The sequence below is a fragment of the Thermobia domestica genome, chromosome 12 (genome assembly GCF_964235325.1).
Source record: "Thermobia domestica chromosome 12, izTheDome1.hap1.1, whole genome shotgun sequence".
Classification (NCBI taxonomy): domain Eukaryota; kingdom Metazoa; phylum Arthropoda; class Insecta; order Zygentoma; family Lepismatidae; genus Thermobia; species Thermobia domestica.
Window position 1 is genome coordinate 215,493,510 of NC_137465.1, and position 26,713 is coordinate 215,520,222.

At 36.4% G+C, this 26,713-nt stretch overlaps 1 long non-coding RNA gene across 1 annotated transcript in view; it reads right to left on the minus strand.

Annotated features, from left to right (window-relative positions):
- The window catches only part of LOC145665868 (uncharacterized), a 568,569-nt gene that overhangs the window by 92,161 nt on the left and 449,695 nt on the right, over window positions 1-26,713 (minus strand). The window lies entirely within an intron of this gene.

The window sequence follows — 26,713 nt, forward strand, 5'->3', positions numbered from 1 at the left end:
TGTAGGAGCATGCTTTTACAATTTGAGAAAAACAGAGAAAAACATAATGAAAGGAGGAGAGGGAATGACATAAGAGATCAATGCGTAAATGGTTTCCTATTATGTAGATCGATCTGTTATGTAGAGAAGTGTTTTTACAATTTGAGAAAACAGAGAGAAACACAAGGAGAAAAGGAGAGGAGAGTAAGTTTACTGAAAGCAATCAGTAAGTGTTGGCAGCGCCTGGAAAACTATTGTATGTCTCTTTCTACTGTCGCTACTGTATTTCGTCAACGCCGAGTTACCTACCTGCTCCTTCCCTCTCTGTATGGTTACCTGGGAAGAGGGGCAGCAAACACTGACGTCACATAACATCTAGTCTGATGAAATGACTGATCTATTACCTAGTGAGTATGGTTTTGGTTCACGGCGTCCTGACTTCGATCCCCGCTGGGAAGGGATTAAATATAATTATTACAGTGGTTCATACTTTCAAATGTATGTTTTGTACCATGTAGCCTCACTGCTTACAAATAACTAATTATAATCGATTTGTCCTTTCTGAGTTTGCAATGTCTCTTCCCCCTCTGAAAAAAAGGAACATGATTTCAGCATTGCAGGTTATTCTCCCATGGAACTAGTTTTAATACCCTTGTTTTCCCAGGGAGAATAAAAATAATGTCTATGAATTACGTAATTTCATGTGATAGTTAAACATGCTAGCGCTCATGTTAATTTGGATCCATAGTGTGTATAATTTTGAATTCAGCAAAACCACAAATGAATGCAAAGTGAGAGTGTCTCCCCGTTCTGCGTATGCGAGCAAGTGTTTCTGTATTTGTCCTACGCATGCAGACACATAAATGTGTCGGCCAAAACCATAAAGTATATTCTATAGCATTTCATGTCTGTTGCTTTTGTCCTCTGGTATTTTGGATAAAAATACCTGCATGAGTTTTTTGCAACGCATTCATTAATTTCAACAGCAAAACATGACGTGTTCCGCCCTATAAAACGCAACTACACAGCCAACATACAAAATGAAACATCGTATAGCTGTTCCTTGTCGGACCTCATTCGCAATTTTTACGACGAATTTTCGAATGAGGAAGAACATGTAAAAAGATAATAATTATTTGTACATTTTATGACACCTCTGCATGTTGACTGTAGATGAGGTCCACAGTAAGATTATTCCATTTATGACTCTCTATCACACTACACATTAACACATACACATCTCTTATGTGCGTCTCTTTCAATATTTATTTTCACTTTTTTTACAGTTTTTTCACTACTCCAGTTGTCTTTGTTATTTTATACTTGTGTTTACGTTTGTAATGTTAGAGCTTCCTCGTGGATATGCGGCTAGCGTACGCGTGTCTGGCGTGGAAGACCTGGGTTCGATACCCGGTGGGAGCTCATGTGGTTCGGATTCCACGTTAAGTTGTAGGTCGACGTCTCACATAGTCTCACTGCTCACAGGAACACTAAACTAAAAATCAAATCAAACCAAACCGTTTGTAATGTTTGCGTGGAATCAATGTAAAATGACAACATGCATTTGTACTTTCTAAAACATAACGCACATATACAGCCAAAAGGCACTGGAATTATTCTTTAAATGCTACTAACATGCTTTTAATCTCTTAGTAGTACGCACTATGTAATTACATGCTTTTATTTGCTGTGTTGTTAAATCATAATTCCAGTTTTCTACCTCATAATATATCTTTCTTTACCCCATATATATATATATATATATATATATATATATATATATATATATATATATATATATATATATATATATATATATATATATATATATATATATATAGGGTGTTTCAGATAAAACGTCCAGTGCTTATAAATCCAAAACGGCTGATATAGGACCCACTTTTTGCGGCCATTTAAAAACGGTGGCCCAAATCGAAAATTGTTTCCTACAAAAGTTGTTTCGTTTTTCAAGTACTATTGAATGAGGTATGATTCAATACATGTTCCTATTTGAAAATTTGAAGTTGGCCCCTAGGCCCCCTTGAAGGAGGGCCCTGGGGGTCACCGCAACTACACCATGTGATGCGCCCTATGACATTTTCCTATCTCAGTTTTTGTTTCATCTTTTTATTCTCAGCCATTTCGGATTTATAAGCACTGGACGTTTTATCTGATATAGGACCCACTTTTTGCGGCCATTTAAAAACGGTGCCCCAAATCGAAAATTGTTTCCTACAAAAGTTGTTTCGTTTTTCAAGTACTATTGAATGAGGTATGATTCAATACATGTTCCTATTTGAAAATTTGAAGTTGGCCCCTGGGCCCCCTTGAAGGAGGGCCCTGGGGGTCACCACAACAACACCATGTGATGCGCCCTATGACATTTTCCTATCTCAGTTTTTGTTTCATCTTTTTATTCTCAGCCGTTTCGAAGTTATAAGCACTGGACGTTTTATCTGAAACACCCTGTATATATATATATATATATATATATATATATATATATCTTTTAAAATGTATGTGCATGTTGACAGGCAGTAAAGTCAAAAGTAATTAACATGATTCAATTAATCACTTTCGCTCACTTTTACTCTCTCTCTCTCTCTCTCTCTCTCTCTCTCTCTCTCTCTCAAAATATAAACTTTTACTCTCTTTATACGAACCAAACGTAAGTTTAACTACTCTGAATCATTCTTGTGGTAGGCAGTGCCATCACATCAACCACACCTTCTGCAATATCTTTAGAAGTTCTTATCAGGCGTCCCGGCAGGTGACAGCACAGAATACCAGATGATATTTAAGCAAGGAACAGTGTGTGGACTTTCTCTGCTGGCTATCACACGGAAGAACCAAAAAGATGAAAGAAATCTATCCATGGGAGCACACTACCTTTCCAGTGTATGAAATGTATCGAGTGTAACTTGAAAAAGTTTGCTATTGAGGTATTGAGTGAAGTGATCAATGGTGGATATTGTACAGCGGGGGACACTTCTAAATGGTACACCTTAGCCGTAAATCTCCATATGGCTGTACCATTTAGAAGTGTCCCCCGCTTTACCACTACCTAATATCATTGTTAGTAAAGAGGATATTGGACAACACGGGTTAATCTCTTAGATAAGCAAGAGAAAAATTATTATACCACTCTAATTTTACGTAACTATACAATCTAAGTTACAAGCTAACACTTTTACCTTTCCTTTCTTTTTGAAACCACTTTATTGACACCGTACGCACATGTGTTACCGTGACCATGTGCAGCCTACATTTTTTGTTGGCAAATGCGACGGCGGTAACATTCTTATCAACTTAAACGGTTAGTGTTGTTTTCTTCGGTCGAGAAAGTAATGTTCAAGATGGCTTACGTAGATTGGATCTCGCACTAAATGACGGTAAAAATCCGCGTAATACCGGTAATTGAAAGAGATATTCGGCAAAAAAAAAAAGTTCTGCAATATTGCACTAATACAGTAGCATTTAACGAAAAAATATTCAAAAATCGGTGTTAAGTATATTTTGTCATATAGCTAACGTATATGCATTAAAATGAATATGTATCTTAAGTTGCTAGATGTAATAATGATGGTCGAAGATAGTAACACAGTAACCAAGAAAATAAGAGACATTGGCGCGAGATTCTCTGCAATTTCCTTCTTAATTTAATGGTAAGGGTTAATGAACTCCTGCACAATAAACTATAATGCATAACTACCAATTTTCAGGAAGATTTTCACTTTCTTATATTCCATATACTTCCTAAATAAAAAAAATCGATTTGAATGTAATATTATCTGCGTTTTTCACAGCTCTTAATTAAGAACACCAACTCCATGCAACAGAGAATATGTTACATGGAAGACATTTTTTGCCCAACGTTTTCTCCTCTTTACCTAATGAATACAAGATACACCGATAAAGTAATATTGAATGCATCGTTCAATAATATTATCATAAGATATATATATATATATATATATATATATATATATATATATATATATATTTCGTATGATCACAGCAATCACAGAATCTTTGTCAGCATCATTTTTGTGGCTGGAATGTTGAACAGTTCCAAAAGTGTCTACTCTTCTCTGCTTTGTTCCGGTGACCAATGTTGTGTACTTTCCAGTTGTATTTTGTTCAACCATTCTGAAGCCTTACGTTTTAAGTCCGGCTTATTGACTAAAAACTTTCTGATATTTCTAAGCCTTCGGGTACAGTTGTTTCTTTTATGACTGATGTAAGGTTTTAGAAATATTTTCAAATGAATCAGTATGTGATGTCCTCATTTCAAAAAAACGTCGATAGATTAGATGAAGATTCGGTCTCATCCCTGCAATCAAAATCAGCTTTAAAGAAAATCGAGCTACTCTTTGTCCCGTTGATTAACAGGATTGCAATAGTGATTAACTGAAATCGTATTCTACCAGATCAAATCCCAATAACTTTTTAAAATCTATTTAAAATGATATCTAAAGGAGATGGTAGATCTTTTACTTCGGCAACGGTACTTGTTAATTTCTCAAGTCTAGTGACTATTTTTCTTTTTACAGATTGTAGGACTAATAGTTTAGCGACGGCCGACCGCGACCCTTTTCTAGAATAGGTGGGTGATACGTTGATACTAGGACATGATTTTGATTTTGCAAAATGATTTTCTTTCCCACATCTGAGACCGTTTTGCAGGCAGGACATTCGCCATTTACATGTCTTGGAATTGTTACACTTTGAACATCGGAAGGTTTGTAAAAGAGTTAGGAGTAACCAGAAAATGATGACGAGCGACGCACAAAGGTATAGTGTATTAACGTTGAGTAGAATTCGTGACTGAAAATTGACGTGCTTGAATTATATGAATTCTCTACAGCTATGCTGTATAACCACCACCCAACCTATGAAGGTTAAACAGGAACTATATCAACTAAACTCTTTATTGTGACAATAACAAGATGTTGGTATTTAGTATGATTAATTAGACACCGCTCGAAATTATAACTGACTCTTGTATTTTAATTTGTGTATAGCTAGAATATCGTAAAAACAGGGGGAAAAGTGAGGGGGAACGCGGGGGATGCCGTCCGCCCACGTCGAAAATAATATGTACGGCGTCCCCCCACTTTCTAAAAAAAAATTACAGTGGACAAAGATAGGCAAGGGGAACGGCGTGATGTCAGGCCGCTACCTAACGTCCCCCCACCTTTTCACATTCACTTTTATCCCTGCGTAAAAGGATAAGACATACAGAGGATGACCCAAAACACCTACCACATTTGAAATGCGAATAAAACAAAAGAAACATTTGCAGATAGAAAATGTTTTATTAAAAATTCTAAAATAGTACTGGAAACAGTTTGGCTTAAAATGCAGGTCTTCTTGTGATATTCTTCTTACACTCTCGCTAGGAAGCGTAACAGCTGCAGCATGCTAGCTACATTTTTTCAATGTTGTTCTGAAATTTGCGACACACTGCAAGATTGTCTTCCAATCACAAACATTGGAATAGCGAACTTTAAGCGAAAATCTCTTTGCAAAGCAATCACAGAACTGCTTGACTTGGAATAACATTTCGACTGCGTACGGGCTATAAGTTTCTGACTAAACCAAAATGGCGACGGAAAACAACAGGAAAGTGATAAACGGAAGCGACGATCGGCAAACATCCTCTCGTCCCTCCTCTCACAGAATTAAAGGTAATCAAAATGAGGGATTTTTTTTATTCACTACGATTGACAACAACGGTATTGTAAATTGTTGAGACATTTCAATACACAACAAAATAGAGTAATTCAAACAAGAACAAGGTAATTCCAACCTGTTTTCAATACCATTTTTATATTCTTGAATAAACTAGTTTTTTTTTTTTATCTGCAATACTTTTATTTGGTTTATTAGGCTTTAAAATGTGAGAGGTTGTTTGGAGTCATCCTGTATATCTATCGATAAATCATTCATGCTGAACTAAAAGGCATGCTTGAGTGTAATTTATCATGTGCAATTTTCGAAAAAAAAAAAATAGAGAAAAATCAAATTTAATTGCACTAAAATTTTTGGTGGTTCGTGATACGTAATAATAGATAGCTTTCATTCTATTATATTTATGTAAGTATTTTTGTCGTATTTAAAAGAATACACTTTTAAGAAGCAGTTTATATGTATTTGTTGCTTCTTTTCTCCTAACGATCACACATACTATTACTACTACTACTACTACTACTTATTATTATTATTATTATTATTATTATTATTATTATTATTATTATTATTATTATTATTATTATTATTATACTACACTGATATGCATTTTTCAACTTTTTTCTGTTGTTTTGAAATAAAAATGGTGTATCGGAATTGATTGTTTCTGCAGATTGTGAAAATGACCTTCAAAATTGTGTAATACGTCAATTTTTTTCACAAATCACGAAAATGTAAAAATTAAACAAACAAACTTTTAAATGACATTGACATACATATTAACGTTTATAGCGTGTTAAAATATGCTGTAGAAGAATGGAGGGACTGTTAGTTATTTTGAAATTCGGAGACCATGAAAGAGATCAGAGGCGTCATTTAGGGGGGACAGGAGGGGGCAATTGCCCCCCAAGAGTTTGAGGAATACATATACTTTAATAGATTGCCTACTAATATACTAGTACAAAACGTGAAAGTCTTATGTCGGTAGTGCTCTTGCCCCCCCCCCCCCAAGCAAAGTCTGAAATGACGCCCCTGAAAGAATGTATGAAAATCTTAAATTTCTGCTGCAAAAATTTGCAGTACAAACATTATAAGTGAGTCTGTGTGCGGGGATTTCAAGGTGATTGGGATATTGCTCGGCCAACAAGCAGAGTATACAAAATACTCTTCCGTTTTGTGTGTATGGAACTCCACAGCAAGAATTGAACATTGGGTTGGGAAGCAGTGTCTGGTCAGACGTACCTTTATACCTTAAGAAATGAACTTTGTTTCAGTTCCATTGTGTCATGCCTCGAAACTTCTGCTGTCACCGTTACACATAAAGCTAGGTTTACTGAAGCAAATCGTGACAGCGTCAAGCAGATACAACAATAGCTTTCAGTACCTTGGTGTAGTAAGTTTCCATCAATCATGTCTGGAAACATGAAAGCTGGCATTTTACAGGACCACAAACAAGAAAATTAATGGCGAACAAAACTTTCGAGAAAACTATGAGTGGGGCCGAATTGCAAGTATGGACTGCATTTAGAAATGTGGTACACAACTTTTTGGTGGACATGAAGGCTGCCAATTACGGCGTGTTATCCGACAAGATGTTGGAATCTTATAAATTTCTTGGCTACAACATGAGCATGAGCATCGCTTTCTTCAAGCTCACCTAAATTACTTTCCTGATAACCGTGGTGATTTTACAGAAGAATATGACGAGCGTTTCCATTAGAACATTAAAGTGATGAAAAAAAGATACCAGAGAAAGTGTACTCTCCATATGATGGCTGACTACTGTTGGACTTTAAAAAGACACTGTAATACAGAAAAAGACCGAAGAAAATCCAAAAAGAGGCAGTTTCAAATGGAACCCAGCGGTGAATGTTAGATATGAATGCTTAGTAATATGTATTTATGGCCTTACACAATCATTCCGTCAATCTAGTATGTTATCAAACATATTATAAACGTTGCCAAATATCAAAATCATTTCAAAAATACATTTTTTTCAATTTTCACATTTTTGTGATTTGTGAAAAAACCTGACGTTAGTACAATATTTTGAAGGTCATTTTCGGAATTTGTGGACAAATTCCATTCCGATACATCTTCACTTTAAAACAACAAAACCTTGCATATTATTATTATTATTATTATTATTATTATTATTATTATTATTATTATTATTATTATTATTATTATTATTATTATTATTATTATTATTATTATTATGCCTTTTAGGAGGTTCTGGGACTAATGAGATTTTTTTAAAAGGTTTAGACCAGGAAATGCTTCGTCCACGTTTATCGATCTCAAACTTCCCCATTTAATTCCCAGTTTTTTCCTCTATTTTTCAAGTCATCGATTAGTTGTGTTCTTCTTTTCCCTACTTTTCGCTTTCTTTCCATCTTTCCTTCTATGGCGATATAAAGAAGACAATTTCTTCGCAAGATATGTCTAATCTAATTGGCCTGCCTTACGAAGGATGCGGATTGGAAGTTTTCTCTTCTTTCGTATTCGTTTTAAAACATCTTTCATTATTTTTCTGTCCGTTCATTTTATCTTCTTCATCTTCCCCTAACACCACATTTCGAACCTTTCTAAATATTTCTTCTCTAATTTCCGTAATGTCCAAGTTTTTGAACCATACAGTCCAATGCTCCATTTATAGCATTTGACCTACTTCTTCTTAAGTCCAATATTAACTCTGTTAGTTAAGAATGATATTTTCTTGTTGAATGCTTCATACTATTATAAAATACTAGCAGCGTTCACCCCGCTTCGCTGCGGTCACCCCGGAACGCAATAAACTTTGTTACTTAGATAATTTTTACTTTTTCGCTTTCAAGTGATATGATAAAAACCATAGAAGATTGCAGTAAATGTTAACATTATATCGCCTGTCATTTATGTTAACCCGCCCCGCTTCGCTGCGGTCACCCCGGAACGCAATTAACTTTGTTACTTAGATAATTTTTACTTTTTCGCTTTCAAGTGATATGATAAAAACCATAGTAGATTCCAGTAAATGTTAACATTATATCGCCTGTCATTTATGTTAACCCGCCGAGTGACACGGTCATGCGGGTTGCATATAAATACGTTTATTTTTATACCTATGATGAACTAACAAAGGATTTGTACGTTATGGACACTTGAATGGTCAATTATCTCAAGACACTGGTAATTAAAAATTAAAGTGATATGATAAAAACCATCTAGGGTCCAAATCCTAATAACCCCCCAAAAATGAAAGAAATTGGTTCAGCCGTATTAGCGTGACGAGCTAACAAAGGATTTGTGCGTTCTCTTTTATATAATAGATTACTTCTTACTATATTATGATTTAAATAAATCAGTACAAATTGGTTTCTCTAATATTTAAATATTTAAAATGGTAATATGAATATAGAATAGTCAAAATCCAGAGTTATCTTTTTACATTCTTCCCGCAACAAGCCCTTTAATTTTTATAGCACATTTACATCGTTTTTATATGTTTCTTTCTTTCAAATGTCATGAAAGAAAACTGAGGCAAAGAGCTGGTGAGGCAGACGCATCTTGTAAATCATTTTTATAGCTATTCTTATTCCATCTTCAAGTAGGTCGAAACGATAATTGAAAACGATTCGACGAGCAAGTTCTGCAGTCAGTCTGTGTTGCTGCTACTTGGTAAAGGATGGGTGGCAGCCTATAGTGTGGGAAGAAGGAACTTCTCTTCCAAGACTCGGAGCGCACAGCTTGTGCGGAGACCACTAAGGCGGGCAGAAGAGCATTCTCCTTTCCCTGCTTCCCCCCCCCCCCCGTCCCACTTGTCGTCTTACGCCCCGCACCCGAAAGGAGAGAAGAGGAAGGAAACAAATACACATTGGAGCGTGTCACAGTTCTCCTTTTGAAGATAAAAAAAGAAAACCCAAACCAGTTTCTGCAACAGAACCAAATGCTATTTCTAAGACAATATTTACCAAGAGAAGACAAATGTTCACTACCCCGTCTACCGTTTTTTTTTACCCTCTCCCCACAACCACTCTTTTATAGTTCTTAGGATGTACTCGGTCTTTGTAGCTAGAAAAATAAAGGAATAGAAACTGTTCTGGAAGTATGGCCATTTTCTTGAACTAAATTTTGTAGAAGGCACGGCGGAAGGAAAAATAAGATGAGCTGTAATTGATGAGTGATTTTAAGCCGGAGACCTCAAGAAGAAGAAATTAATTTAGGCTTTGCTGCACGAAAGATTCTCAGTTTAAGGCAAGAAACCATTTACCATTCTTCCCTCAAATTTACCAAAGGCGTACGCTCTATCTACTAGATCAGCTGAAGTGAGTTGTTTCGAATTTTGATTACGAATCTGATGTATTAACAAAATTAACACTATTAATAATATTATCTATATTTTATGACGCTAGAAATAATATAATTTTGGTCCAATTAAGTTCCTTTATTACAGAATTATTCACTGATGAGAAGAATAAATGTAAAAAGTTATGCCCTTTATGCTAACACAGACGGATGATTAATGAAAATGAATGATTGTGATATTTTTACTCTCGCAGCGGGAATCGAACCCTGAACCACGTTCACTAAAGAAGCACGTGCTTCGCACTAGGGCAGCGGGGAAAGAGCTGACAAAAATAAGCTCTGTTAAGAGGTTTAGGTGATTTTATATCCTTCTATTATAGAAAACCAACATTTCTTTGCTGCTGTGCAGGTTGCATAGTAGCTAGGTAATGTTTTAGATTAAACGGGATATAAATAGACACAATTACCCGTGAAGGCATTAACGGGTTGACTCCATTAACAACCTCTGTCAAGATAAGTGCAGTAAGAAAAGATGCATATCCCCTATCATAGACAACCAACATTTCTATGCTGATGTGCGGGTTGCATATATGTTAGGAGATTTTAAAGGGGTAACTGTAAATGTCATCGTTACCCGCATAGATTCTAACGGAGTGACTCCATTAACAAATTAGGCCAAGATAACTGCAGTAAAACAAGCTATATATCCCTTTATTATAGACAACAAACATATTTCTTTGCTATTGTGTACATTGCATAGAATTTAGAGAATGTTATAGATTAAACGTGATATGGATAGACCCATTATCCGTGAAGGCATTAACGGATTGACTCCATTAACGAGCTCTGTCAAGGTAAGTGCAGTAAGAAAAACTACATATCCTTCTATTATAGACAACCAACATTTCTTTGCTACTGTGCAGGTTGCATAGAAGCTAGGAAATATCACAAATTTTTGAATGGGATATGGATAGCCACAGTAAATGTCATCGTTCCTGTGTAGATTCTAACGGACTGACTCCACTAACGAATTTCGTCGTGTTAATTGTTCTAGCTATCTATTGCAAAAAAAATGCTTTTGTTCATGAATTATCATCTGGGGTAACGGAGAGAACAATATAATTTTGTTAGTCTCACTGCGTAATCCTAATACGCAATAAACAACCTAATCAGTTTTGTTGTAAGAACTTTATGATGAATTATTTCTTACCTACTCGTTCGTTTTTTTTAAAAAAGAAAGTAATGGACAGATGTGTCGCGCAAGAAGATGCACATATTTAAAAATTGATGTGTCCTGATGACATAATTGCCCTCTGGGATTGAGGCGACCGGGCGCGGTTTGTATGCACAAGGGTGTGGCTGCCACTTCTCCCGGCTAATTAACTTCGTATTATGGGCGTGTGCTGGGCGGAGGGAGGGGAAGATGGAAGCGGAAAGACTTTAAGTCGTGCGTGGTGTGACAAGCAGCTGTTTCTAGAAGTGTTAGATAATTAATCACCTGCATCTCTAAATAGAGAAAAAGTTGTCTCCCAAAGTAAAAAAAATGTGATTTTAAAAGACTTCCTTTATGTAGATATATATGTTGCTTGATTTATATATCTTCTTCGTCTTCAGGAACAGTCTTCATTTGAAAATTCTCACATTAAGATTTTGTGGGAATAAGTAACAAGAAAAGTGCTACAGACAATCACACTTCATATTTTTGAAGAGAAAGCGTAATCTAGCAATATGTTCTTTACTATAATGAAAGGTGATTTAACTGTTACAAGAATATCATATATGTATAGAGGAAATGAGTTAAAATGTAGAAACGTTGAAATAAATGTATTATTGATGGCCAGTAGCGTATTTACGATTTTGTTTCGGGAGGGGCTTTGCTAACTTTCGGGGGGGGGGGCTTTGCCTGGAAATGTGAAAATTCTGCAAGATATTTCATTTACTTTACTATACTAAATAAGATTTCGGGGGGGGGCTTAAGCCCGGAAGCCACCCCCCTAAATACGCCACTGTTGATGGCCTATAACTAGAAGTGATTTTATTTAAGTGAACTTATTCTAGTTGTTCCACCCAGCCCGTTCTATGCTTTTCCTTGGGAAAGGGGGCACGGTGGCTCAGTGGCAGAGCGCTAACTTCTGATATGTGGGTCCTCTGATTCGATTCCAGGCCAAATAAGTTTGTAGGGGACAACATTGTATCCACTTGTTTTCTCGGGGTACTCCCCCATTCTCATTCTACCAATTCCTCCTCCATCATTCACTTGCCTTAAGCATCATCTTCCTCAGCCTAAAAGGACAGAATCGTGGGACGTTAAACTGAAAAATCATTTCATTTCATTTTTTATGATTTCCTTGTTACAGGAATGTCACATAGAAACAAAGAAAATGAAGGTCATTATTGAAACATATTATTCGAGGCCTATAATCCGAGCCTGCATCCTGCAGACACTCAAACACGGACAGACAGAGTAAATATGCAAAAGGAGTTTTGGTAAACCAAGCTACTTAAATACTGAAAAGAATGTAGGCTACATATGCACGCTAATCACAATTGCTTGTTCCATTACACTATACTTAACATTTATGCAATTAACCTCTTTAAAAAAAATCGAATTTCTGGAATGAAGCATAAAATCATTCTCTCCTATCCTGCACAAGACCTATACACAATTCACGATAATATCCCATAACGTATTCACACGCAAACAAAGGCAAACGAACCAGTCATATCTGTTTCACGAGAACCCCATACACACTCCACTCGAAATGGTTGGGTCGTTACGAGTGTTTTATTGCTAGTGGCTCTGTGGAATGCTCAGTAATTTACGCACAGCTGTAGCAGGTAACGCTCGTATGTGAAACCACATGCACACAAATTTCATCCTACTGGTCCACTAAAGAAGCCATTTGGTCGTCGCTGTGTCACTAACGATGTTCTAGGTAAATATATGTTGTATTACATTGTCACACACACACACAGTATAATCTTTGCCTTATTATAAGTTTACCATTATTAGGAAACTCATATGTGAGTTTCGACAAACCCATAATTATGCTAAAGCTTTATTCGTACTGAATGATTGTTTGTTCTGTACGCATAGCCATATCACAGGTTTGGCACACTTCTTGGTAGCTATAGACAAGGCTATTTTAAAATCCGTATTCTAAAGTTGGGGAGGACTTCAAAATCTTAGAGTATCTCAGAAATCACTCGTTAGGCAACTCGAATTTCTTTACTGTGTTCCGGGCTGCATACCATTTAGCCCAATAGAAGAAAAGTTACCTGTGCTCATTGATGTATAAGATAAATAAATAAACTAATGTTTTCGCCTTGTCATCATTATAAAAATTTTGTTCATTGCTAGGTGGTAAAGTTAATTGCCAAATTATAAATTTTCATTGTTATGGTCTTATTTTAAATTTATCACGTCAAAGAGGGGCCCACAGTGGTTCAGTGATTAGCCCTCCCCCTGGTATAATGGCTAACACGTGAGAATTTAGTGTACCGGAGTCTCTGGTTTGCTTCCTGGTTGGAAAGACTTCGGAATTTTTAAAATCCTGGATGTGTTCGTGTCCCTATCGTTAGTACGAGGAAAATGTAGTAACACATAGAGATAATTAGATAAAAACAAGTTACTGAGGAACGTTCGGTAAATCAGTTAACTTTAAATAAAGGTGATAGAGCGTTTACTTCTGGTGCGTGGGGTCCCTGGTTGAATCCCCAGCCAGGTAATTTTGTGTTAGGCAACATGTTGTCCGCGGGTTTTCTCAGTATACTCCCATTTCCTTCCATGATTATGCCACTTTTTCCATCAACGTTCACTTGCTAGAACGTTCTCACGCAAAGTGAATTTTGTGGTGGACAAACACCGTGTGCATGGGTTTTCTCGGGGTTCTCCCGTATTCTCCCACTTTGTTCATTCCACCACTCCATTCATTTCTAATCATAACCGTCTCCTTTAGCCTAACCGGCATAAATGTGGGACGTAAAACGGAAAAAATTAATTTCAATTTTTTTATCATTCATTTGCCTTAATTATCTGTGTCCATTAGCCTAACAGGCATGAACGTGGGACGTTAAGCTGAGAGATTTCATTTGATTTTCATTTTCTCCACGGCAAAGACTTTGGCTTCCGTAAAACAAAATTCGATTTGATATCCGTAAAATTTCATATGTGCCTACATAATGGTTTCCTTTAATAAATGATTAAATGCCGGATTGTTTAATACTCCTAACATCTCGCTAATACCTTGGCATGACTGTTTCAGATTGTAGAATACAGCAAACATATTCCAAAATCCTCTCAAGCTTAGCTACTATTTAAATTCACGTTCGCAGGTTTGTTCTTACAGTAGCTTGTGTAAATGTTACAGAATCCCATATGCCGGCTGATAGCTGGAATTTTCTTTTGTGTACATCAAAAAGAAAGAAAAAATAGGAAAAGAAGAAAAAAACGTGCGGGGAGAAAATTCCTCAGGCTACTTTTGGACCAATCGGCTGCGCCGTTGAAAACGCTAGGATGTTTCTTGTGTAAACAATCATGGCATACAGCGCTATCTGTTGTTTAGACATGAAACCTCGTACTTTCTAATTAAGCAGAGTTGTTGCCGTATCGATTTCATCAGTTCGCAAGACCGAACGTTTATAAGAGGGGGAGAGAGAGAGGAGGGGAAATGGGGACTCCCCTAGAATGCGCATTGTCACGGTTTTGTGAAGTGTCAATATCGCAGGGAGGAGAAGGGGAAGGAAATTTTGGTCTCTATTTCAAATTTTGGTATCAATTTGCAAACACTGCCTCTATATTTGTGGTAGCTACTAATGACAAGTAACACCATCTAGCTGTCTTGAAAATGAAAGTTCTTGTGATATGAAATCATATCTCGTACTGTGTTAAGGTCAAAGGACAAGCAATATGTTTCAATACTCCAAAATGTTCAATACAACTGAATATGCAATTCCGGATACTAGTGTGCGGATTTTTCTCAGAGAATAAGAAGGATCTCATGATTTTTAGGGAGGAAACGGAAGATATATGACACTGAGCGTTTCCATATAAAAAATATGTACGTATGGTTTCACATAGTAACAGGGAATAAGTTTGAAAACTGGAGCAGTTTCATTAAGAACAGTTGCAACACGTAAGACACAGAAAGGTATATTACAAATCCCGGTGGGAAGTCATGTGGCTCGGACTCCACGCTAAGGCGTAGAGCCTTGTATCATATGACTTTGGTGCTGAAAGAGACATTATACTGAAATCCTACCAACCAAGAATATTACACACATCTTTACTGCCTTTTAACTCTAATCCAATGAAGATTGTTTCACTTAACAGTTCCACATCCTTTTCTTAATACAGTCAAAAAATACATGCAGCACATATCGAAATTCACAAGTACTTGGAATTCTTCTTTTATTAGCTCACAGTAGCTTCATCAGTTCCTGACATAAGTAGATTCTGCTTTTATTAGTTCACAGTAGTATTTGTTCCTGAGATAAGTATATTCTGCTTCTATTAGTACACAATAGCTTCTGTTCCTGAGATCAGTATATTCTGCTTGTTTTAGCTTAAAGTAGTTTCTGTTTTTGGCATAAGTATATTCTGCTTTTATTAGTTCACAGTAGATTCTGTTCTTATTACTTCACAGTAGCTTCTGTTTCTGTCATCTTTATATTCTGCTTTTATTAGTTCACAATACCTTATATTCCTGACATCAGTACATCTACTTTCTTTAGTTCACAGTAGCTTCTGTTTCTGACATCAATATATACTGTTTTTATTAGTTCACAGTAGCTTCTGTTCCTGACATCTGTATATTCTGCTTTTATTAGTTCACATTAATTTATGCTCCTGACATCAGTATATTCTGCTATTATTATATCACAGAAAATTCTGATATTAGTACATAATGCTTTTATTGGTATACAGAAATTTCTGTTCCTGACATCAGTATATTATGCTTCTATTAGTTCACAGTAACCTCTGTTCCTGTTATCAGTATATTCTATTTTTATTAGTTCATAGCAGCATCTGTTCCTGGGATCACTATATTCTATTTTTATTAGTTCACAATAGCTTCTGTTCCTGGAATTAGTATAATCTGCTTTTATTAGTTCACAATAGATTCTGTTCCTGGCATCAGTATATTCTGCCTTTATTAGTTCACAATATCTTCTGTTCTTGGCATCACTATGATACTGTATTAGACTATTTCCGGTTCAATAGGAGATTAGAGGTGAAATGAATCTTATTCTTGTATCGATAATATATACCAAAGAAACAGTCTGTCTCTTTCAGTTACTGAGTTTTGCTATTCAGAATCAATACTGAAACTGGGAGTTATAATAAATTTCTACCATTTCCGGTTTCAGTAGATAGAAACAAGCTGAGAAGAATTTGAGGGAGTGTTTTTTGAACGTTCAATCCACACCAAAATATTGTTTCTTGCTATTTTTTATATCTCAATTCTCCTATTTCTCACTATCTCATACAGCTTTTAGCAATTTGGAAGTCAATATTGAAGCCGAAAGTAGTAATTTCTCTTCCTTCTTTCGGTTCTTACTTCGTTGTTTAAATTATTTTCATAAATATCTGTACATAGTGTATCATTTTAGCTTTTCTGCACAAGGAGATAATAAGAAACATACAAAATTAAACATATACACTGACAACCATCACCTTTCTTTTAGTTTCGGGTAAAACCTAGAAATAAGTTTAAAATGGCTTAAAGAAAAGAAAAGAAAAATACATTTCAAATGCCCCATTGGGAAATAAAAGAAATATGGATGAACTTGCCGTAGGCCAGCTATGGGAGCAACATTCAATCTTAGCACAAACATTAATTTGAGAGTGATATATTTAAACTTCGCGTATGAAAGTATGGGCAAATCTTCAGAGAAAAGCTTACGTAATACCTTCGTTTTTCTATATTACAATGAGTCTGATTTTAATTTTGTCTAGATTTTGCTTTTGATATTAACGTTTCCGAAGTTTTAACTGCTTCCATTATCAAAACTGATGATTATAACATTTCTGAAGCTCCAACTGCTTCCATTTTCAAAGCAGATGATGAAAATGTTTCCGAAACTACAACTGTTTTGTTTGATGAACTTGATAAAAGTAACGTTTCCGAAGCTACAAGTGATATCGCATTCAAAGCTGATTATGGTAACGTTTTCCGAAGCTACAAGTGATACCGCATTCAAAGCTGATTATGGTAACGTTGTAACGTCTCCGTAGCTACAAGTGTTTGCTTTTCAAAGCAGATTACGGTAACGTTTCCGAAGCTGCAACAGCTTTTTTATTTTAAAGTTGGTTATGGTATTGTTTCCGAAGTTTTAATTTCTTTCATTTTAAAGCTCATGATGGTAATGTTTCCTAAGGTCCGACTACTTCCAGATTCAATGCTGATTTGAACAGACGTGAAAACAGAAGGAAGAAACAATTAAATGACGGAATACTCAAAATATTTATAAATAAATTACGTAATCCATAAATATTTTCTAGAATTTGCTGATATTTTACTGGAATAATATACAGTAATATCATTTGTGGCAGCATTTAGAAAAAAAATTTCGAGTTTCATTTTTCAGAATAAACTTCTAGAGTTACCTTAAATGTGGGCGAGAAACGTGTCTATCGAGCGAAGTAGCTCATGTAGTAGCGCGTTGACTTCGCATCCAGGAGGTAGTGGGTTCGATTCCCGCTGCAGACTATCCTGATTGGGGTTTCCTAGGGTTTTACTCAGTCCTACCTAGCAAATTCCGGGATGGTAACTACTAAATAGGCCCTAGGCGAAACCTCTCCAAATCATTTCCATTGTTGTTGTTTTTGTTAGATAGTCAGTATAAAAAGGCCTCTGAGCGGTATGTGGTGATTGTTAAGTAAATAAATAAAACTAAAGATCTCAATGGATGGGCGTTTCAGTTACAAGTTTTAAAGCCAAATTGTAGACTTCAAAGCGTTATGAAACTTACATATGTAGAAACTACGGTAAAATGAAAGTCTTCGAAATTTTTCGGAAAACTATTTACAGTTTTCAGAATTAGCATCATTGCAAGAATTCTACGTATCCTTGCATTCTTCTTTCCTACTTGTAACAATTTTGTCTTCTTCTGGGCTCATTCGGTAGCAACAACTTGTCAAATTTGAACAGAAAAGGTCAGTAAATCGTAGCATTAAACTATTGTATTCTACTGTCAAAATTTGGGTACGTTATTGAAGAGATCCTTAATGCTTTTGGGGTTTTGAAATTTTTAAGGTATATTTTAGACTTTCAGTCAAACAGCTACTGCATCATTACTATTTACCCTAGGATCATGTTTCGAACCTCATTCTCTTCAGAATGATGTAACCTTCCAAACATCCATTCGCTTATTTATATCATATACCTGAAAAGAGGAATTCGAAGAAAATAGAGATTTTTTTAAAAAGAAAATCATTTTTTTAAAAAAATAGACCCCTCTGCACAGGCCCTGTGTTAACTTACAGATCTCAAAATCACTTGAAAAATACTAAGTTGTTTACTGTCTAATAGTCATGTCGGCAACATATGTATTCTTGGATCCTATAAAAACATTTTAGACAGAATGTGCAATAGATCAAATTAAGCCTTCTGCGTTGTACTCTTGAAGGTCGAACAAATGACGTCATGACCCCCACAATTTTGATAAGCTCCTTCCCAATACACATATGGCCTGTTTCGCATTGTATATACGACTTAACAATAAAACTATCTAGCGGTAATAGATGATATATGAGCGTTTTAAAATTACATATGTGTGGTATATATATACACCATAAATCCCGAAATGATTAAAGCTGTGTCTAACTAAAGCTGTTGAAAAAAAAAAGAAAAAAGCAAATGCCTGAAAATGTATTGAGTAAGGCTTAGATCTTTTCTTTCTTTTCTTCGTAATTCAGATGAATCCCTTCTATAGTACTTGCATTGTTTTAGAATATTAAGAGGCATTTTTGGGAACTTTTTGTGTATTTTTTTTTAAATCGCCTCGGGTTCTATAAGGAAGTTCCTTTTCCTGCGTATGGAGTCTAAAGGTCATTTTGATAATTACTCGAGTGTAAAATAGCCTGTGATGAATCTAGAGCATTAACTTGCCTTCCAAGTGCATGACACTGTATTGCTGAAGTGCGAAACCACTTTCCGGCCGACTAATTGCAAACATTCAGTTTTTCCTCAATCAAGGGTGTCACTTTATAAGTTTCGTTTTCCTGGTGTATCTTTCCTCCTTGAAAACTGTTTCTATGGTTACCCAAAGGCGTCATTTGGGGAGCAGAGAGGATGAATTTTCCCTAAGCATGATATATACAGAGTGGACCATTTAAATTGATAAAACCTTCTAATTTTTAAACTTATAGATAAAAAAAACGCAGAAAATTCATAAAACATCGACGAAGGGACACTGTTTGACAAACTCTGGAATACAGCCAGATCAACAGTATTGCTAACCCACCTAAGTTTTATTGTTTTAAAACAGAGATACATCAGGTTATTACATATTTCAAAGCTACATTAAAAATGAAAACTTACAATATTATACTCATTATGCAGTGCTACAAACTATGGACGCTATAGTATCACAAATATCGAAAAGTAACCGTACTAATAACGCAAGTAACACAAATGAGGTAATACATATCCGAAGTAATGCAGTGTTTAGTACTATGATCATAATACATGTTTCAAATAGGTATTTCAATGTAATGTAGTAGTAGAGATAATACACGGGTTGTTTTGCCCTCATATTTTTACTATACAATGTTTTACACAAATAATATAGTTCCCTTTATACAATAGCTTTTCTTGGTAGAAGTTTACTTCTTGCCCGAAGCAGCGCGGAGGTCTTTGAGATTGATGGTCAAGAAACTTCTTGCCCGAAGCAGCGTGGAAGTGGGTTGGTGTTTCCTGCCCAGTTCAGCGCGGAGACGAAAGGAACTTCTTGCCCACCGCAGCGCGGAAGTAACGTAATATCTCCTGGCTAGTGCAGCTCGGATAGGACCCTCTTGCCTGAGCAGCGAAGAGGTAAGTTTAGGGAATCTTTCCTGGCCGAGCAGCGCGAAGAGAAAGGTAGGAATGATCAGCTGTAACTGATGTCTTCTTGATCTCGACGTGCTCTTTTATAGCAGTCTTTTGGAGGGAGAGACTGTGAAGGGGTTGTAGGAGTCCTTCGTGGGTTATCGTGTCTTTCTTCGTACTTTTCCGTAAGCGACTTCTGTCGGCTGCTTAATGATCCTCGTGGAGAAGTACATGCTATTGTTTACAAATATGAGGGAACATTCCAATAGGAACAAAGTTACAAATGAATAAAAATTTTACTTTTCTTATAGGACTTTATTTCGAAAACTGCTTAGATAAGTATCACACTTAATTACAAAGATGGTTTTCAATAGGCATAAGGACCACAATGCAGTCAGTATAAAGCAATTTGATATCTCAAACCGTTCTGGAGATATGAAAAAACGGCTGAACTTGTTACGTTGCTCAAAATGGCGTATTTATGGGAATATTTTAAAACGAATTTTAATTTGGTTTGTTTCTATAACATTATGACAATACCTTTTAGTAGGGGTGATTACAACAAGTCTTCGGAATTACATATTGTTCAGCAGTGTTGCAAACTTTACCAGTATCTAGCGTATCTCCAAAACGGTTTGAGATATCAAATTGGTGTAAACGACATTATGATCTTCATATCCATTGAAAGCCCCATGTAAAATTGGATGAGGCAGCTTTTCGAAACAAAAGCTTCTGCAAAAAGTAAAATTTTCAATCCTTTCTATCTGTGTTCCTCTTTACTTAAAAATCTGTTATAATATTAAACACTATAGACTTTTGAATGTGCATTCTCTTGTCCGTCTCGCTTGGGTTATTACTGTTACACTGCCCACCAAAGTTTGGATGTTTTGTGATACTGTAATATCCTTAGTTTGCAACATTGAGTAATAAATGTTATTTTGTAAGTTTTATTTGATCAGGACCGTTGTTTGGGCGGGGCATTGCCCCGGGCGCCAAGACAAAGGGCGCGCCGGGATGGCAAAGCAACAAAATTCAAGGAATTCAGATTATGGAAGTAAATATTTTTTTAAAGAAAACAATAATCTTAAAACAGGTATTTTAATAATGATCAGGCCACGGCTAAGTAAACATATTGGTAATGTGAAACATCGTCTAGGATTATTCAACTGGGACTCTCTCCAGCTTTCTGTGAGAAGAGTTTTTATCTTGGAAAACAGATCGAGATCTCCTAGTAGTTACTTCTTATTCTGTATGACAGTTTGGCACAAACTGAAGAAACTTCAGTAGAATTCAATAACATTTCTTTATTTGTATTCCGTCCATGCTCGAGTAATACCACAATCACTGCAATACTACAATTATCTGCTTACTTTGACACCGCGTAATTATAACTGGTTAGCGTCACAAATACAATTTCGCACGTACATTTCCATTCAATAACAGAATAAATATCTTTTCGGCCCTTCAATTCTGTCCTAACCTCATACAATAACTGAGTTTAACGTAGCCATGGAGGAGACTCAAGGGTCCCTTCCCACTAAAATGGAAAAGGAAATCTTAAAAAATTCAAATTTGGGCTATCCTTTATTGGTTTAAACTGAAAACAATTTTTAAAAAGGCATTACAATGCAATTTTAAGGCTTAATTTTTTTAAGAAAAAGTTTCGAGGGGTACTGCTGGACCTCGTGTACTCAGAGGTGTATTCACCAACCCCCTTTCCCTGTGTCCCCGATGATAAATTTACTGAAAAATTCATGTGGTAATTGCAAGGAAAGAAAAGTTTATTTTGTTGCCTCTTACCGAATGTCATAAAATCACAAAGTTAGTTATCGCTTACACATTGGGCTTTAATATTTGTATTGTTATTTGTATATTCTATGCTATTACTATGTTGATGTGTATCAAGTTCAAAATAAACAAGAATAGCACTCGATTTCAATAATTCAAAACGACGTTTTCGTTAACTTATATGTTTTCGTTAACTTATATGTCTAGGTTTTCGTTAACTTATATGTTTTCGCTTTCGTTAACTTATATGTCGTTTTCGTTAGCTTATATGTCTATGTTTTCATTAACTTATATGTTTTCGTTAACTTATATGTTTTCGTTAACTTATATGTTTTCGTTAACTTATATGTCTATGTTTTCATTAACTTTTATGTTTTAAGTACAAAAGCCATTCACTTTTTAAAACATTGACATAATACCAACTTCATTTATCTTACATTCCATATTTAAATCTAGGAGTACAGAATAAACTCTGGTTATTTTTTCATAACACACTGTTGGGAGGTCTGAGAATTCTCGCACCAGGCACTTACAACTCACGCGACAGCCCTGTGTTTAACATTCAGATTTGAAATCCGAAATAACCTGACGAATAGCTATTCTTTTTTTAAAAAAAATCACTTTATGTTGGGATGTTAACACTGTTAATTTGGTGGTTTCACGGAATGTTATGTAATGTCCCCCTGCCGACATTTGCATGTAACAAAGTTTCATTATTATTTTCTCCATTAGTTCAAAAGCTACAAAGAAGTATCATGATAAATGGTCCACCCTGTATACATGTCCTATGTATGTTATACTTAGTGTAAAAAAAAAATCATCTTCTCTGTCCACTAAATGATGCTTATAGATATCCATAGAAACCAGAGATGGGCATATTTACTAACCCTCACTAACCCTCAATCAATTCCCTCACTCTCACCCTCAGTCATATCAATATGATAAATTACGATAAAAAATATCTTACCTCTATATTGTCTGTTTCTATGCATTAGTTCTGAAACTTATGAGTTGTAATCTTTGGCATCGTGTTCCTAGGGAGGTCGAGCCCCTTCAAAGTTTGTTTGCCTTCCTAGGATCCGGATATCTGTTCTGGCTCTTTGTTTTGATATCTGACAACGAAACCCACATATCCGAATCCTCCAACTTCATGCACATTAGGATTAAAAACTAAGGTTAGAAAGCCGATATTTCTGAAGTTTCGTCTGTTATAGAGGAATGAGAAGTGTGCGATTATTTTAATACATGGAATTGGCAACTGTGCAGAGTTTCAGCCACCTAAAGTCTTCCCAGCCTTAGAACAAAGTAGACGTAAACAAAGTGAAATGTATTGTTCCGCGGCTCTCACGGGCTTCGGCAGCGAGAGACGTGAACAGCAAGATCGTCTGCTTACTTACCGTCGTCGCATAATTTCCAAAGTGTAAGACTACAGTTGGTTGGTAAATAATTAACGCACTGACACTGACTACTGCTATGTTTGTAATATGTATTTTCTAAAATCCTTATATAAACAAGATTTCCTCTGTTCCTGTTGTCCTCTTTTATGTTTTATAATACGAGACGAAAATGGATTATTGTCACACATCGTCGCCATGAAACTCTGCATTCTACAATAATTTTAAATGAGTGAGCTATACGCGCGTACGCATACGTATGCGCAGTAAATAGTATACGTCCAAATACGGGTGAGGTTGAAATAAAGCTACATCTGTTGTTAATATATATATATATATATATATATATATATATATATATATATATATATATATATATATATATATATATATATATATAGAGAGAGAGAGAGAGAGAGAGAGAGAGAGAGAGATAGATAGATAGATAGATAGATAGATAGATAAATAGATAGATAGATAGATAGCGTTTATTATCACAAAATGCAGGATAAATTCAGATATCTTTATTTGAAATTATTGTTTTAGTAAGGATTATATTGCGGTAGGATACTAGTGCAGTGAGACCAACAAACAATCACTGGTAATCGACCCACTGGTAGTCAGGTGGGTTTGTTTACATCTACTCTTTTCTAAGGCTGGAAAGAGAATAGTTGTAGGTGATCACAAATAGCGACTCGTTTGGAAAACTGGTTTCGCCAAGAATTCAGCTTAGTTATTCGATTTCTGTGGGCGAAACATGTAATCGCGGTTGAAATTTACCGGCAGTTGGTGGAGATTTCGAAGAGACTGTAATGTCTCGTAAGCATGTCGCAGAATGGTATCGAAGTGTTTATTACGGCTGGTACAGAAAACATCGTCGACAAGAAGCGCAGTGGGCGACCCATCATGCATCAACAATTTTAAAGTTCGCGTGTGTGAGGATCTGATTCAAGTCAACAGGACGATCATGCTACGACATCTGATGTCAGAATTAGGGATGTAGTTCGGAAGCGGTCGTCACATTATGCACGACAGTCTGCAGTACCAGGAAGTTTATTCCCGTTGCTTAGCACGCGAGGACAGGAGGAGAGAATCTTCATACTCAACCCGTGATGCGGCAAATGCCTTAAGAGTCTTCATCCCGGCGAAATTAGAATACCGCTAATTTTACTGTAATTATGTGATATCTTCAAATAGATAAAAGATAATCGAAATGTGGAACAAGAGCGCCCTAGACAATATTATTTTACATGAGAAACCGTTATCACGACTCACTTATCTGCTTTTGATTTCGAGCCATTTTGAAAATCGGCATTTATTTTCGCGTTTCTAAACAGCTGAAAATGGAAAGCTGCTAGGTTACTTGTGATAACAGTATCTCACGCAAAATAATATTGTCTAGGGCGCTCTTGTTTCATATTTCAATTATATTTGTCTATTTGAAGATATCACATAATTACTGTAAAATTAGTGGTATTTTAATTTCGCCGGGATGAAGACTCTTAACCGATATGGAGAATATGTCGAAAGATAACGTAATGTATGTATTATCTGTTGGGTATATTGGTTGTATGCAGGGGTAAAAGTGGATCTGAAAAGATGGCGGGACGGTAGCTAGCGACATGCCGTCACACCGTTCCCCCTGCCTATCTTTGCCCATTGGATTTTTTTAGAAACTAGGTGGACGCCGTACTGTGTTTTCGAGGTGGGAGGACGTCGTCCCCCTGCGTTCCCACTCACTCTTACCCCTGGTTGCATGAAATAGTAATTTTTTTTACTGCATGCTTTGTGACCTTAGTTTTTGATAACCGTTAGTGGTTTCTTTTTGTTTTAGCTTAACGCTTTTTTTCTTAAGCACCCCTACAATGTAAGATGTGTATCGCTGTGCTGTTTATGTGGAATAACAGTCAAACATATACATATATACAGAGGGTTGATTAATTCATGTGTCAATTTCATTTGTTCACTGTGCAAAAGGGGTATTAGGTAAAGCCGTGCAATTTGGTGTTACTTTAAACGAAGGACATAAGTTTTGTTTCGACATAGAAGCATGTCACTTATACTAAAGATTGAAGGGATATAAGGTCAAAGGTCAAATTTCGATTTTTTTTTCTTTATGGAATTGCAATGGTAAATTCTGAAAGAGCCTGAAAAAACGTAAATCGAAGTGATACCAAAGAAAAAGCTGTATGGTATGATTCTGTCGCAAGCCGGCCAAATATCATGGTCATGGTCAGAGGTCACTGTCAGATCAAGGTCACAGGTCACCTTGAGAACCCATTTGAATACACTGAAAACAACGCAATGTCCGTACCTCATCATATCAAATGGTGAGCTGTGACCTTGATCTGACCGTGACCTCTGACCTTGATATATATAAACAGCATCATTTCAGATCTTATTTGGGAAAAGGGGTGGGGCAAGTCTCGATCGAGTCCACTCAATATATTTTAAATATCGCTTCTCCACAAAGATCGAACAGCAGTTTGTCTATCAGTGCCGGTGGTGGGTGACATGCATTGAACAGTTTTGTCTTGTCCCCGTTTCATCTCACGTAGTTCTCTGGTGGCTTAGCGAAGATTGAAATATAAACAACCCTCGTAGATATAATTTAGTTCATAAGTTATACATTACTTACGTAGAAGCATGTAGCCATAATACACTTTCGATGTGGCCCACGGACAAAGTGGATGTAATATACTGTAGTAAGCAGGGGTGAATACAGAATTTCGTCAAGTGGGGTTCAAGGTCTCAAATCACCTCAAATCCTTTCAGATCAATAGTGATTTTTGAATATGTGCGAAGGCTGTCCAGAAAGTATCAGACGTTTTGGCCTATCGCCGCAGTGGGAGGGACTATGGTAGCCACCTTGGACTCAGAACGTTGCCACACTCAGTACGCATCCAGCTGTGGTAGAGTAAGAACTGTGACGCTCTTACTGCGCTTTCTGTAACGTGTCACAATGTGCGCTGCAATAGAAAATCCTGTCTCTCGTGAGATTCTTTCTGTAATTAGATTTTTGTTGGCAATAAATCACAAGCCAATTGAAATCCATCGACAACTGTGTGAATTGTACGGACATGGAATAATGAGTGAGGCAATGGTGAATTGAGTTTAGAAATGCCCGTTCCAATGTTCACAATGAGGAAGTCTTACTCACGGGATGTTCGATCACCCATCATACAGCCCGGACTTGTCGCCGAACGACTACTATCTCTTCGGGCTTCCGAGAGATGAAGATATGGTTCGCTACACAATGCTTTGCTACTGACGCTGAACCAGGGGCGGATCCAGGACCGACTTCTGGGATGGGGGCGGTGGGTTGTCATAATGTTACTTTTAAGGGCTCCAAACTCTGGGATGGATTTTATTTATATATATAAAACAATAAAGTTTCCTCTTCTGGGGAAGCGATCGCCCCCCTGGATCCGCTCCTGCGCTGAACTGCATGCCGGTGTAACCCAGTGGTTGAAATCGCAGCCAGCAGGTTTCTACCGCAACGGTATTTTAAAAAAGCTTGCGATACGGTATGATAAGTACCCT